Source organism: Dipodomys ordii, unplaced genomic scaffold, assembly GCF_000151885.1.
Source record: "Dipodomys ordii isolate 6190 unplaced genomic scaffold, Dord_2.0 Scaffold36, whole genome shotgun sequence".
NCBI lineage: Eukaryota > Metazoa > Chordata > Mammalia > Rodentia > Heteromyidae > Dipodomys > Dipodomys ordii.
Genome location: NW_012267252.1, coordinates 13,600,705 through 13,615,426, shown reverse-complemented (window position 1 = coordinate 13,615,426; position 14,722 = coordinate 13,600,705). Strand labels below are relative to the sequence as shown.

Sequence of the window (14,722 nt, the reverse complement as noted above, 5' to 3'; positions counted from 1 at the left end):
TCTACTTCTGGCTTTTGAGTAACTAGATCTACAAATCTCATGGACTTTCCTGCCGGAGCTGACTTTGAACTGTGATCTTCAGATCTCAGCCTCCTAAGTGGCTAGCATTACAGATGAGAGCCACTAATTTGAAACAAACTGTCTCAAATATGCATAAGATGTATAGCTCAGAATAATTCTCTCTTAACTGCTTCCCAATAGAGAATCAAATATCTCAGTCTATCAATTTAAATCTTTCTCCCTCTCTCTCCCCCCCTCTCCTTCCCCCCCCCCCACTCTGATTCTCTTGAATCATCGTTTTGCATTCTAGAAAGAGCTTTGCTATACCTCCACTACAAAGCTGATATAAGCCAGGTGCCAGTGCCTCACGCACCTGTAATCCTAACTACTCATGAGGCTCAGATCTGAGGATCACAGTTCAAAGCCAGCCCAGACAGGAAAGTCCATAAGACTCTTATCTCCAATTAATCACCAGAAAACCAGAAGTGGTGCTGTGGCTCAAAGTGGTAGAGCACTAGCCTTGAGCTGAAGAGTGCAGGGACAGCACCCAGGCCCAGAGTTCAAGCCCCACAACCAACAAAAAATAAGAAAGAAAGCTGAGACAAGCCTACAAAGATATCAGAAACAGTCTGGGAACCTCAAATTTTCCTTTAGATTTTGGACTGCCAGTGGCATTTAAGAATAACAGCTCCTCTTCTTTCTGCCTCGTCTGTTTCCCTTATTGGTTCATTTACACCAGGCCGCTCAGCTACAGCTGTTAGTACATCGTTCTGTCATTTCTGCCTTTCCCCACCATTAGGGCAGGCTGCTGAGACGCCAGCCTGCTCAGCGCCTCCCAGAGCGGCCTGGCCATCAGCACATCCCTCTCCCGCAGCGGTCACCCTTTGACGAATGTTCACCAACACTCATACATCATTCCCAAATTGGTCCAAATGAATTAAACACAGCTCTGCTTAACATTACGAGATTTAAATGGATTTTCTCTCTACAGGTCTGCCCCATAATTGGGTTTATCCATCTTGTTGAAGTACAGTTTACACTTGCTAACATCACGCCAATTCAAGCTACATTTTCTGCTCCAGTGGCAGGAGCAAGGCAGATTTGTCATCGGATCATAACAGGTAATTCAAACAACAATTAGTTTGATGACGGCCCGTATGTCAATGTCGGTTGCCAGCAGCCTGGCTCACTCCCGACGCTCTCTCTTCCTCAAGATGAATTGTCTTCACAATTCTTCAATTTCAATCATCAACAATGCTTACTGAATCAACTGAGAAACTATTGACACAGAGCTGTCTTCCCTGCAGGGCAGCCTCACCAAAGCCCAGTGGAAAACAGCAGCCTTGGCCCCCTAGGTTGGGCCTACTAATACACACATCCATTTTCCAGCCTGGGAACATTTCCAGTTTTCAACCAAAGCCATTTCTTCTGGTGCTTCGTCTCAACTTCAAGATCCCGGGTTAAGGTCCAGTTTGAGGACCAGAAAAATAATTAATTTATTCATACAGACTCATCCATCCACAAGTAAGCAAAGTCCTGGGTCAGAATGAATGACAAGTGTCAAAGTCCAACAGTGTTCTGTTGCTGGACATAGTAGCTCAAGCCCGTAATCTCAGCTACTTTTGAAGGCTGAGATTGGGAGATCACTGTTTGAGGGTCAGCTGAGGCAAAAGACAGTTTGTGAGACTCCATCTCAACCAGTGGCTGAGCACTGTGCTAAGGGCCTGTTATCCCAGCTCTGGGGGAAGGACAATGACTGGGCTCAGTGGTGTGTGCCTGTCACCCTCACAGACACAGGACCCATAAGTAGGAGCTCAGGCTTGAAATTAATTAATGCAAAAAGGAAGTGCAGAGCATCTGCTTAGAAAAAAGACCCTAAATTCAATGCCTATACTACTCCAAAAAAAAAATTATGGCACGTAAAGCACTACATATCATTTTGAAGGGAAAAAGTGGGGGAAGGGGAGGCTAATAAAACTTTCAGAAGTCAGTTAACCAACTAATATTTTGACAGTTAGAAGGCAATCATCTAAATATCACAGTTCATGTTTGAGCAATACCATAGTCATGAAGACTAAAATCCACACACTGAACAGGAGCTGAAGTGGAAACCTAAAATAATTCAGAAAAGCACATCAAGTTCACAAATGGGCTGAAAACCCCTCTCAAATTATTTGGTAGTATACAAGAAGAGAAAATATTATTGACCTTTCATGTTATGAAAAGGGCTGTTTTTGGTTTAAAAAAAAATTAGAGGGCTGGGAAGGTGGCTCAGCGGTAGAGCGCTTGCTTGCCTTGCACACATGAAGCCCTGGGTTCAATTCCTCAGCACCACAGGAGCAGAAAAAGCCGGAAGTGGCGCTGTGGATCAAGTGGTAGAGCGCTAGCCTTGTCCTAAAGAGCTGTGGGACAGTGCCCAGGCCCAGAGTTCAGGCCCCACGACCGACAAAAAAAAAAAATTAGAAAAGCACTTTTCACATGCAACCTCTAATATACAGTGCTGTGCCTCAGACACAGGTGCTATGGCCTTGCTCCTTCAGTGCTGACTTAAATACACAACTCTGTCTACCTCTTACATTCGCAACTACTGAGATATAAATAAATATGAGTATGACACAAGGCAGCCCTTCAGAAGAGTTTACATTTTAGTCAAAGGTAGCAAGGACTAGGCAGAATGTTGAAGGACGCAAGAGAAGAGCAAACGGAAACCCATAGGGGTCATAAATCTTTGTTATCAAGTAAAGATGGTCGAGGCTATCAAATTCATCATGTGTGGTGTTCTTGACAGCAAATAAAAAACACACAATGAATGTTAGGAGAAGGTATATTCTAGTTCTGCCAACTTGTACTTCACACTTCTCAATGAGGGAGGAAGGGAGGGAGGGAGGGAGGGAGGGAAGAAGGAAGGAAGGAAGGAAGGAAGGAAGGAAGGAAGGAAGGAAGGAAGGAAGGTAGCTGGGTTTTTGTTTTGGGTGGGGGATTGGTAGTACTTGAGCTTGAACTCAGGACCTCATGCTCCTTTGTTTTTTTACTTAAATTTGGCACTGTAACACTTGAGATGCACCTCCACTTCCATCTTGGTGGTGGTGGTGAACTGGAGATAAGAGTTTCATAAGCTTTTTTGCCTGGGGCTAACTTTGAACTTCAATCATCAGATCTAAGCCTCCTGTGTAGCTATGATTACAGGCCTGAGCCACCAGCACTCTGCACACAGCCGAGCCTTTACTGGACGCTGTCCTCTGAACCCCTGCACACGTCTACTCACTCAGGGCACACTTTGTCTCACACAGCCTCCCAACAGCCCTCAAGAAACAGGTGCTTCTATTTTTCCCATTTCCCAGGTCAGGAGACAGAAGCCGGTACAACCCGAAGCTGAGTTTCAGGTGATCTGTGAGGTGTCAGAATCACCAGCAGAACCACTCCCATCCTCTGATTCCCACAATGCAAAGCCAATAGCACCAAAGCACTGGTGTCTAAACACATGCTTTAAACCATAGCTAAGCCAGTGGTTGCCAGCCACAGGTGATTTGGGCCCTAAGATCAATTGATAATTTCTAGAGACATTTCTGGTTGTCATATTTCTGATGATATACTAGAGGGATTGTTTTTAATAAACCTCTTCTCATGCACAAAACAATTATCCATCTAGCTTTGCCAGAAACTGGTGGCTCATGCCTGAAATCCTAACTCAGTACCCAGGAGGATCACAGTTCAAAGCCAGCTCAGGTAAAAACTTCTATAAGATTCTTATCTCCAATTAACCACCAAAATCCAGAAATGGAACTATCAAGTGATACTACACTAGCCTTGAAAGAAAATAGCTAAGGAACAGAACCCTGAATTCAAAATGGAGAGCCAGATGCTAGTGTCTAACACCTAGCTACTGAGTGTCTCACATCCTAGCTACTGAGACCTAGAGAATTGTAATTCGAAGTTAGCCAAAGCCGAAAAGTCAATGAAATCCCATCTCTAATTAATCATCAAAAAGCCAGGCTAAAGTCATGGCACAAGTGGTAGAGCACTAACCAAGCAGGCCAGCTATGCCAGTGTGTTCAAACCTCAGACAAGATGACACACAGACAGGAGAGAGAAGAAGAGGCAAAAGAAAAGAGGAACGGGAAAAGGAAGAAAAAAAGAACAAAATTATAGTCAGCCATCTGATCAGCATTTGATATCACCCAACCAAATCAAACTCTAGAAACAAATCAAGCGCTAAGCCTACAAATGTCAGCTATAATCCATTTATTAAATATTATCGAGTAGAACTTGCAAAGTGACAGTGAAATGAGACCCTCACACGCACTTGCTGTGGTCTGAAAGGAGGCATAAGAGGCTGACCGAACAGTTGTTTCTGCTTCCTTACTGTTTCGGTCAAAGACCACCAGACTTCTCTACCTGTGCCCTCACGAACCTTCTTACAAATTATATAGGCTGGGCCTCAGGTACCTAAATATGGTGCAGAATAAACAGACATATCTCAAGGCATGCAATCAAATACAATGATGTAATGAGAGCAGATGTAAGTGTAAAGCAGATAGGTTTGTACTAATTTTTAAAAAAAAAAAAACTAGATTGTTTTATTTTACCTGGCCAAGAACAGAAATAGAGTCAGGACTCCTGGATTCTTGTTTAACCTGGTTTCCACGAAGACCCTGAATAAATGAATTCACTTCTCTGTGCCTCAGACAGTTCCCTGGCTTAGCAAACTGACTCTAAAACAGGTGGTACATGCAGGCCTGTAATGTGAGCACTTGGGAGAGACTGAGGCTGGAGAATCCCAAGTTTCAGCCCAGCATAGGCCATGATATAGTAAGCCCACGTCTCAAAAAAAAAGAATCTATTTTTGAGCTGGCCACTGGTGGTTCATGCCTATAATTCTAGCTACTCAGGAAGCTGAGATCTGAGGATCAAGTTCGAAGCCAACCCAGGCAGCAAAGTCAGTAAGACTCTTTTAACGCTAATTAATCACTAGGACACCAGAAGTAGCACTGTTGATCAAAGTGGGACAGCACTAGCCTTGAGCAACATAGCTCAGGGACAGTGTCCAGGCCCTGAGTTCAAGCTCCACAACTGACAAAAAAAAAGAAACAAGAATCACAGAATCTACTTTTATTCCACTCTAAGAGCAATCTGGTGCCAAGCAAGCATCATTATCCGCATCCTTAGGAGCTTGTCCAGAAATTCAGGAGCCTGAGCCCAGCCATAAATCTGCATTTGGCATGGCCTAACAGTGTGAGAAACACCAAAACACCAGGGGGCACCGCTCCGCCCCACCCCCACCCCATTGTGTGCTCCCTGCATAACACCAGATCCTACCATCTGTCAATGGTCCCAACATAACAAACACTCAGTAGACATCACTGTTCATTGACGTTTTCTGGATGGACTCCTACACTGAGAACCATAAATGTAGACAGCTTCCCAGGAAAGCATCAAGTTAAAGAAAGCTAACCACCAGGCCAGCAGCTCACACCTGTAATCCTCGCCAACTCAGGAGGCTGAGATCTAAGGATCATGGTTCAAAGCCAGCCTGGGCAGGAATGCCCATGAGAGTCATCTTTAACCACCAAAAAACCATAATGGAGCTATAGCACAAGTGAGAGACCAGCACCCTGAGAGGAAAAGCTAAGGGACAGTGCCCCTAGGATCTGAGTTCAAGCCCCAGAACCAGCACAAAAGGAAAAACAAAAAAAGGCCTTGAAAGAACTTTCCTGCCAGAGTGTGTGCTCGGATAACCCCGAGCAAGAACCCCAACAAGCTCCAGGATGCTGAGACCAGGAAGCCTGAACTCTGCCTACTTATTCAAATCACCTGGAGAGTGGTGTGAATCACAGATGCTCCATCTGTACCCTTGGGGATCCTCACCCAGTGTCGGGGGCAGGCCAGAATCTGAGTACTCTTCTGAACACAAGCCAAAGTGTAGACCTACTGCCCTCACCATGTATGCTGGGCCCAGAAGAGGGCTGTGGCTCTTCCTGATAGCTTCTTTAAGCTGAAAAGTGGGGACTCACCCCAGCCCACAGTCCCAATCTGTATCTTAAGCTCTTTAGCTGCCTCCAGAAAACACAGGTTTGGGAGACACTGCCCTCATCCTACTGAAATTGAACAAGAAAAAGCTCCCAGGAAGACCCAGGAGTATTATCTTTGAGAACAGCTCCTAGCTGATTCCTAGAGGTTGCCCAGAAAGCTGGGTCATAACTGTTAGCTTAGGAAACTACTAGGTCCTCGATTTTCTTGAGTGCAGAACTGAGCTTTGACCCCAGGACCTAGTCATGCTAAGCAAGTTGCTCTACCACTGAGCCACATCGTGAGCATTGAGGCTTGAGTATGGTTTTAAGCAGAAATACTTCACCTGTGGCTATACTGCACAGTCGCTCTCCAGTCACACTGCCCGGGTCTGAACTCAAATTGACCTTGGTTAAGACATCTCAGATGTCCATTTCTTCATTTACAAAATAGAGACATTTACAAAATGTCCCTCTGTGTCGGTATAAAGAATCTATAAATAATTCCCATAAAGCATTTAATAAACCAGACCCAAAGTATCCAGAGAATTCAATAAACATAAGTTGCTATTATTATTAATTCTTGTTATTGCCTCTAACCCCAAGACCAGGCACATTATTATCTGACCTGTTCTGGAGTTTAAACTCTGGGCCTGGGTGCTGTCCCTGAGTTCCTTTTTGCTCAAGGCTAGAGCTCTATCACTAGAGCCACAGCACCACTTCCGGCTTTTTCTGTGATTAATTGGAGACAGGAATCTGATTCACTTTCCTGCCTAGGCTGGTCAGAAGTGCGATCCTCAGATCTCAGCCTCCTGAGTAGCTAGGATTACAGGTATGAGCCATCAGCACCAGCTGACCTACTCTTTCATAGATATGGAAAGCAAAGGCCCTAGAAGCTCACTGCAATGTGTAGCCAGTCTACTTTCTCATTCAAGATGAGAAAACATTATCCCAATAGAGAACCTGCCACAGTCCTCCATTATGAGTCAGCAACTGAAAATGACTGACTGGCCAGTATATGATCAATTGATTGATTTCAGAAGACTGAGGTAGTACTTCTCAGTCTTCAGTAGGCTGAACATCACAACTGTCTAAAACCATAACTCCTCTCATAAGCTGCTGGTGGCTCATACCTATAATCTTAGCTACTCAGGAGGCTGAGATCTAAGGATCACAGTTCAAAGCCAGCCCTAGCAGGAAAGTCCATGAGACTCTTGTCTCCTAGTAACTACCAAAAAGCCAGAAGTGGAGCTTTAACTCAAATGGTAGAGCACTAGCCTTGAGCACAAAAGGTTAGGGATAGTGCCCATTCCCTGAGCTCAAGCCCCAGGGCCAGTACACAAAAAAGTAATTCCCAAACTATGCTAGCTAGACACCTTAGACCAAAGGAGTGTTAAACATACAAACAAACACAAAGGACAATACTTGGAACTGCAACTAAGTTTAAGCTTACTGAGAACAAAGGATATTTGTCCATTTGTCCCACAGATAAATTCCCCAAGAACTTGGCCCAAAGTAGAAGCACAACACATATTTTTGATCCATGATCTGAAGTATGGGCTTACAATCAGCTCAAAGTCACCCATATGGAAAGTAAATGAATTCCTGACCCAGTCAGCAGCACCCCCAAGCTTTGTCACATATCTCCAGGGAATGAACATCTCTTGCTCAATGATGAGTGCAAGTCATCTTTTCTTTATGGAAAGCGGGCCCACAATCTCACAGACACAGCCTGCTATGGCTGTGATGATACCAAAAGGTGAGCCTGTTTCTGGAAGTTTTGCACTTAGTCCAGAGCTGCAATTTCATGTGAAAATGGAAGACCCCTTAGGGTAAGTGACAGGCCCAGAACACAAAAGACCCCCATTAGAAGCCCAAATGAAAGGGAAAGCCAGGAGCCCTGGTAAACAATGGCGTACCATCCTTTAATTCTGGCCAAATCTTCCTGTGCTATCTCTGAATGTATGTATCAGGCAGGCTAGGTGAAGACCCCAGCAATGGCACTTCAGGAATCTGACATCTGGTTGATAGTCAAGAAAAAGGAGTTGGGCTGGGAAGGTGGCTCAGTGGTAGAGCGCTTGCCTTGCATGCATGAGCCCTGGGTTCGATTCCTCAGCACCACATAAGCAGAAAACAAAAAAGCTGAAGTGGCGTTGTGGCTCAAGTGGTAGAGCACTAGCCTTGAGCTGAAGAGCTGAGGGACAGCTCCCAGGCCCAGAGTTCAGGCCCCACGATGGACCCACGACGGACCCAAAAAGAAAAAGAAAAAGAAAAAGGAGTCAACGTGGATACTCTCCCGTTTGCACCCTTCTTGCCCTGGTTCCAGGACCCCAACCCTGGAGGAATGCACTGGTCACCTCGGTGCATCATAGTGGAATTCTAGGACCAACCAGGAGTTGAGTTTTGGACTAGATATTGCAAGTATTAAGACAGAAGAGAATGCAACACCGCTTGCAGCCTCCACTGCTCAGCTGTGTAAACAAATAAAACGGTCCATTTCTTCTGGATCCTCTCCTAGTTGCCTTTGCGTGTATACACACACACACACACACACACACACACACACACACACACACAGAAACCACTTCATATCTTCAAAGGAAAAACAATCAAGAAAGGTCTACACAGTTTGTTTTTGCTGTGTGTGGTGGGTTTTTTTTTTCCACCCCCTCTAAATCACATCTGACTTAGTGTTAAAACATTAACTTCTGGCCAAAATACTCTTAAAACAAAGCTTAATTGGTTGTGAAGTAGCCCTTCTGAAAAAGCTAGGAAAACATCTTCTGTGGGTCTTGACCTCGATTCCAGCACTGCTCTGGAGGCTGGATTAATGATAAGAGGAGGAGGTTGGAAGTGCTGCCTTCAGAATGGCCCGGCCCAGCGATGCCTAAATGCTTATCTGGGATCACCTGCCTGGGAGGCAGCTCTGTTTTTACATATCTGCTAATTTGGCTCCATCTATGCTGGTAGGGCCTAAGTCATCTTCTTGGGAAAATGGAGTTGCGGAGGAGTTTCTAGGGGCTGGAACCAGAGGCCAAACCACTGCATGAAGGGCCAAGCACTGATGTAGGGGCCAAACTGGCCTCTGATCACACCTCAAAATGTCAATCAAAATGCTATTGCACGGAGCTGGGAAGGTGGCTCAGTGGTACAGTGCTTGCTTCACATGCTTGAGGCCCTGGGTTCGATTCCTCAGCACCACATAAGCAGAAAAGGCCAGAGGCACTGTGGCTCAAGTGGTAGAGTGCTAGCCTTGAGCTGAAGAGCTAAGGGACAGTGCCCTAACCCAGAGTTCAAGCTCGAAAGAAAAAAAAAAATGTAATTGCACCTCCAAATATCACTCACATTTGTCACAGGTAAATCACCAATGGCTACTATGGGGTGTAGATTTCAATGACAACACTCAAAACTCAAGAGTTCAGGCATTTGTCAAAAGCCAGTACAGCTGGGTGCTGCTGGCTCACACCTGTAATCTTAGCTACTCAGGAGCCTGAAATCTGAGGATTAGGGTTCGAAGCCAGCCCGGGTAGGAAAGTCTGTGAGACTTTTATCTCTAATTAACCAGCCAAAAGCTGGAAGTAGAATTGTAACTCAAGTGGCAGAGCCCCAGCTTTCAGTGAAAAAACCCAAATGAGAGTACAAGGTCCTGAATTCAAGCCCCCAAATCACACACACACACACACACACACACACACACACACACACACACACACAGCCATTACCACTCACTTCCCCAAGTCTACTCCTAGTACATGAACAGCAACAGATTCAAGTGATTCTCTGGAAAATTACGTTTGGGGTTTTGGGAATTCGGGGGGGGGGGTAAGGGGTTGTTTTTGTTTTTGTTTTTTGGTTGGTTGTGGTACTTGAACTCTGGACCTGGGCACTATCCCTGAACTTACTTTGAGACATAGCACCACTTCTGGTTTTCTTGTGGTTAATTGGAGATAAGAGTCTCATGAACTTTTCTGCCCAGGCTGGCTTCAAACCACAATCCTTAGATCTTAACCTCCTGAGTAGCTAGGATTACAGCTTAAAATTTTGTTTGTAAGAGGAAAAACCAAATGGGAAGCAACCCAAATATACCACAACACAGAAAGCAGGAATGCACTGAAGTACATTCCTGCATGAAACATTATCTGGCAATGAAAAAAGAGAAAACCATCACTACCCACCAAAACATAATATGAGCAGGAGCACCCCTGAAATGTTACATTGTATACGGTTCCACTAATAGGAAGCCAAACAATCAGGCAAAAACTAATTCACTGTAACAACGTTGGCTAAAGACTGGGGAGACAGCCAAAAGTCAAATGACTGGGAAGCCATTGGAACGGGAACCAGGGAGACCAGAGGAGAGTTCTTTACCAGAGGTGCCAAAGTCAGCTAATATCTGTATTTGCTGGGACACAACCACACTTACTCCTACAGGTTTATCTGTGGGTGTTTTGGTAAAGAAAATGTATGTCCTGAAAGGCCTAAAATATTTATCTTTCTAACGCCCATCTCCAGTTTGACTTGGGTGATGAGTCTCAGAGATGCTCACATACTAGGAAGTTCATCCACTTCGGCCAAATAACACATGTGCTGGGCTGTATTCAAATCATACTTCAGTGACACTTCCAAAGAGGCAGGGGTTTGGGATAGAGCTCGGTGGTAGAATGTGTGCTTATAAAAGGCCCCGAGTTCAACTCCACACACACACACACACACACACACACACACACACACACACAGTAGAAGAAGTGAATTAAATAACTGTGGGAAGGGGGTGGAGGGTTTAAACCCTCAAAATTTTCATTCCAGTTATAGTTGTCCATTTTGGGAGAATATGGCCATTTACGTTTATCTTTTCTAGAACTGAAGGAAAGTAGGCGATTCAAGTCAAATGCGGGGAAGATCTATCTCAACATGGAAATGGGACCAGATCCAAACCTTTTATGAGTGTGACATGCACACAGAATCCCTCAGAAGCCATTCACACAAACAGTGCACTTGGCCGAGTCCCCAAATTACAGGAGCCATGGGAAGGAAAAAGGCTAAGACTCATGTGATGCATGGTGTCAGACTACTGGAGGTTATTTTAGGATAGAGCTTAGGAGAGCAACAGGCTCTCTCAGGCATCTACTAACATACTGTATTTTATTTCATTTATTTATTTATTTATTTATTTATTTTGTGCCAGTCCTGGGGTTTGAACTCTAGGCTTGGGCACTATCCCTGAGCTTTTCTTCTTTGCTCAAGGCTAGTGCTCTACCACTTGAACAACAGCACCACTTCTGGCATTTCTGAGTCGTTTATTGGAGATAAGGGTCTCACCGTCTTTCCTGTCTGGGCTGGCTTTGAACTGTAATCCTCAGTCTCGGCTAGTAGCTAGGATTACAAGTATGAGTCCAGAAACACTGTATTTATAAAGGTGAAACCAGTTTTAAGTTTCCAGGGGAGAAAATCCCACCTTGACTGGCACGTTTGCAGTTCAGCCTCAGATAGGAGGGTGGAGCAAAAGCTCTGCTCACCACACACACATCAGAACAGCGCCACCCTTTCCTTGAACCCCACCCCCTTCCAGGTTGCTGCTGAGCTGCCCAGAGCTCTGGGAACAATTTCATTTTGTCTGAGATTCCCCCCTTTTTCCCTTCACTTCTTTTGTCTGGGGCCATTTTTCCTTTGATGGTCACACTAAAATTACAGCTCCATGCCATTTGGCGTGGCCTCGTGCTGGTCTATCAGACACACAGAGAATGAACACTGAATGCATGGTACTTGCTGTCTAATAAAATGTCCCTCTGTTTGCCCACATGGGCATGAAGCCTTCGCAAAGAGAAACAGGAGAGAACAATACTACCTGTTCATGGAGGAATAGTGATGTTTTCAGTCCTCCAAACAATGAGCTCTGTAATTTACCCCATCTTCCTCCTGAGAGAGAGCTTCACATGGCCCGTACGGTGCCAGGTGGTTTGGAGAAAGACGAACTGCTCCAGCCAAACAAGGGGCACTTCAACGCCGGGTGTAAAGACTCACCAGCTGGTCTGGTCTCGGCTGTCTCCCAGTGACATGGCCCCGGCCAGCCTTTCCACACCAAGATAAGCATCAGCACCCTATTCAGCCTCGACAATTCCCACACCCCAGGCAGCTAGGTTTCCAGAGCCCTCAGGACACTGGCTCTCCACCCATTCATCAGAACCTAGAGGAGGTACCTGGTCTCTAACCAAGGCCTGGGTCTAAGTGCTAGTCTGAAAACTAGACTTACTAAGCCATCACCAAAAAGGAAGGAAGTGGCTCATGCCTGTAAGCCTCAGACCTCAGTCTCCTGAGATCTGAGGATCTCAGTTCGTAGCCAGCCCTGGCAGGAAAGTCCATGATACTCTTGTCTCCAACTAACCACCAAAAAGCCACAAGTAGAGCTGTGACTTGAGAAAAAAATAACCTAAGGGACTGTGCCCTAGTTCTAAGTTGGAGCCCTAAGACTAACACACACACACACACACACACACACACACACACACACACACACACACACAGGCCTGCAACAGAAGTGTGCCAGAAAGAATTGCAGCACAAAGCTCACGACACACCAGTCTTGGAACTAGCTAGGGGGTGGTTGGTGAAAGTCAAGAGTCACACTTTCCCCTTAAACACATACACAGTAACCAGCAGCAGCACAACCAGAAAGGTAAACAAAATATTCTTAGTTACTTGAAATCAACCCAGAAAGATCAGGAACCCACCAAAGGGTGGCTGTGGCTTACATTTTCTTTTCTATTATTTTTTGACAGTACCTGAATTTGAACTCAGGTCCTCCTGCTTGCTAAGCAGGTGCTCTACAACTTGAGCCATGCCCACAGCCCTGACTCACACTTATTCCCCTCCTCCTCCTCCCCCCACCCCCTAACCGGTCAGGTCACAGGGCTTAAACTCCTGGGCTCCGCCCCTGAGCTTTTTCACTCAAGGCTAGTACTCTATCACTTGCTTTGAGCCACAGTGCCACTTCCAATTTTCTGGTGGTTAATTGGAGTCTCACAGTCTTTCCTGTCCAGGCTGGCTTGGAACCTTGATCTTTAGATCTCAGCCTCCTGAGTAGTTAGGATTACAAGCATGAGCCACCAGCACCCAGCTACATGCTTTTTTTTTTTTTTTTTAACTAAGTAGTGTAATTCCATATCTAGGGCAAATGGCTATTTCAAAGTCTTATGGATGACGATAGAAATTTGAAATGGCAAAGCCTTGTGGCAGGAGCTCTGTCAGACTGAATGCATGTGTGTGCACACGTACATACATACACACACACACACACACACATAACCCACAAGAGCTTCCTAAAAGAAAGAGAACAGCAGGATAGTGGAAATCCCCACCAAACTGACACAAGAAGAGAAGAACTGAGAGCCAAACTTCCAAACCACAATTCACAGTACCAACAGCCTCCCCACCAAGGGTTAATCCAGAACACTGAGAGTTCTGGTCCCATCAGTTACCCCATGCGCGCCCCAGCACCGCAAGGCCAGGCAGACAGAGGAAAATTGTATTAGTCTCCCTGCACTATTGCTTTCTGCTGGCTTCAGTTCAGCCCCTAGTCTATATTAGTTTGTGATTTGTTTAGCCTTTGGATTTAAGAGAATGGAAGTACTACGCGAGCAGGAAACAGGACACTCATCAGAAGCTGGGATCTGTCACCTTTCCCTTCCAGCACTTTCAACGGGCCCAAGAGAAACCAACATTTCAGGGCCATCAGGTCAAAAGTGATATTCTTAGCACCACTTAGTGTGATTTTGAGCCACCGGAAACGACGCTCTTGGCAGTCACATGGTCTCCTCTCCCGTCTGCCCTCACTTCATTCTTCCTGTTCACATTTTGTCATCACGTTTTCCTTCCAAGTCAAAATCCCTCCCAAAGCCAAAAGCAGTAGCCAAGCTCTGCCCATGATGCCTGATCAAGATACTCATAAACAGGTTTCCTTTCTGTATCTTTAAATCATTCCAGCAGCATTTCTTCTACCCTTTCTTCTTTTCTGCTGCACAACTCCCCCAGTGATTCAGCCATACCACCACTACCACCATCACCACCATCATCATCACCATCACCATCATCGTTATCAAAACATCACCATCATCATCATCATCATTATCATCACCACCATGTAGGTCAGGGAGGGGCAGACAATAAGACACGAGAGACCTACACATTGATAAATCAAACTTCAGAATCTCTTGTGGTTCCTACCTGAATTGCAATCTGGTGTTCAATCGTTTTGTACGCAGAGTAATGTGTGCTGCCGGACTGAAAATGGAGCTGTAGGAAAAAACCAAATCAAAGCGTTCTGCTGATGTCACAAACTACAAGAATACATCTTAAGCAGTTTATGAATAGCAGACAACCCTCCCTAGATTAATCTGTAGCCTTGGCATTCAATCAAGACCTGCGTACTTTTTATTTGTTGCTATGGATAAGATGATCATACCAATCTAAGCTTTTAAAAAATAAAATAAAGCATCAATTCAGTAAGCAAATAAGGGGAGGGGGACAGGAATGAGACTCAATGACATGAAAAGAGAAGACTGATGCCCACTAAACATAAAGGAAGCCAGTATGCTGAGCAAGAGGCTGAAGAAACACTAACGGGGCAGCAAAAAGTTATCAGCATTGCGACATGAAGGGGAAAGGAGACACAGAGGACGGGTTGTGAGAAGCCCCAGACTGCAGCGAGTAGAAGCCCCCTC

General features: G+C 45.3%; 1 protein-coding gene across 1 annotated transcript in view; it reads right to left on the bottom strand.

The window, feature by feature from the left end:
* Tcf7l2 (transcription factor 7-like 2 (T-cell specific, HMG-box)) overlaps positions 1-14,283 on the bottom strand; it is a 197,115-nt gene extending 182,832 nt beyond the window's left edge. The window contains exon 1 of the mRNA XM_013017792.1: positions 14,226-14,283. The gene's annotated coding sequence lies outside the window, so the exon portion shown is untranslated. The remainder of the gene's footprint in view (positions 1-14,225) is intronic.
* Positions 14,284-14,722: the final 439 nt, after the last annotated feature.